At 54.9% G+C, this 1490-nt stretch overlaps 1 protein-coding gene across 1 annotated transcript in view; it reads left to right on the top strand.

The window, feature by feature from the left end:
• The first annotated feature begins 159 nt into the window (after positions 1-159).
• PROX1 (prospero homeobox 1) overlaps positions 160-1490 on the top strand; it is a 49932-nt gene continuing 48601 nt past the window's right edge. Inside the window, exons 1-2 of the mRNA XM_085300133.1 lie at positions 160-451; positions 642-764. The gene's annotated coding sequence lies outside the window, so the exon portion shown is untranslated. The remainder of the gene's footprint in view (positions 452-641; positions 765-1490) is intronic.

Raw genomic sequence — 1490 nt, 5'->3', positions numbered from 1 at the left:
CCTCGGCCCCTTCCATCCCAAGGAGCCTCCCGATTGGGCGCTCGGCCGGGCCCACGTCACGCACACTGTGACGTGTAGTCTTCCTGTTTCCTTCAGCTGTGTCTTAAAGTAAATCTTGTGGCGGTGCGGAGCGCTCGCTCGGCTCCGCGCGCCGCTGCCCCGCGCGCACCGCGCACCGCCGCGCACCGCCGGCACGCACATACCCGCTCCCGCGCTGCCCGGCGCGCTCGCCCGCTCTCACCCGCACTCGCCCTCCCTTTGCCCAATTATAATATTCATCAGCGCCGAGCTCGCGGGCTGCGTGCGTGCGCGCGCGCGCGCGCACGGGTGTGTGTGTGTGTGTGTGCGCGCGCGCGCGGGTGTGTGTGTGTGCATGTGCGTGCGTGTGTTTCCCTTTCTCTCTTTCCACCGGCAAAAAAAAAGAGGCTCAGTTTCATCGCCTTTGCACGGAGTAAGTATTCTCTCCCTCTCCGCACCTCCTTCCTCCTCTTTCCCCCCTTCCTTCTTTTCTTCTTCTAGTTTTATTTATTTTTATTAATTCGCAGTTGCTTGGGCAGCTTTAAATTATCTAGGGGGGGGAAAGAATTAATTCCCCAGCAAAATACTGATCACCGTTATCAAATCTGTGCTTCTTTTTCCAGGGGGCAAAATTGCAATGACTTTATTAGCTGAGTAGTAGTAAATCCCCAATACCTAAAGCAGTACCGGTTTGTAAGCCCGAAGCCTGAATGGACTCCTCACCCTAGGCTGCCCGGTGCTGAAGAGTAAGTGACCTGCTCGTTGTTAGGCGATCCTCTCCCCCCCCCCCACCTTCTCTCGCTCTGCCACCTTTTGTGGACTCCTGTGCTTTATTTTATTCCGTGGCTTGGAGGGCACTTTTGGGGGGTTGGAAAAGGCACCGAGTATTTTACTTCTTTTTGTTGCTCCGAGCTTCCTCCTTTCCCCCCCGCCTCCCCTTAAGTTCGTCATCCCCTGCTTTAAACTCCCGGTCTGGTGCTGTGAGCCTCCTCTTTGTCTCGTTTATTATAGCTGCCTTTCTTTTTGTCTCCTCCAATTTGCTTGTCATTTGCATGTCGCTACTTCTCCTTTTTAACCCGAACGGGGAAGGGCAGGGACTTTTTTCTAATTCGTATTCTTCTTATTGTCCCGATTACTTTTTCATTCCCACGGGTGGGACGAGCCGCGAATTGTGGAAATGTATAGAAATGGGATTTGAGCGGTAGGTAGCGAGCGCATGAGATCGAGCGCAAGTTGCGGGATGAGAGCCTTGGTCGGGGAAAAGGTTAGCGCTGTCGGTACTTTCTTTTTGTTTGGTTGTTGTTTGTTCGTGTTTTTCTTRAGGGGAGGTTTTACGTTCTTCTCTCTCTCCCCTTGATGGGGCTCTGTCCTGGGTTCGCCCCGCTCCGTCGATGTGCTGAGCGCCCCCCGGCCCGTGGCCGTGTGTTTAAGGGGAGTTAGAGCGCAGGAGGGGATGGTGCTGGCGGGCGGGG

The sequence above is a fragment of the Rhea americana genome, unplaced genomic scaffold (genome assembly GCF_003343005.1).
Source record: "Rhea americana isolate MKP2758 unplaced genomic scaffold, rheAme1 scaffold_160, whole genome shotgun sequence".
Taxonomy (NCBI): Eukaryota; Metazoa; Chordata; class Aves; order Rheiformes; family Rheidae; genus Rhea; species Rhea americana.
This window is presented reverse-complemented; position numbering and strand designations above follow the sequence as displayed.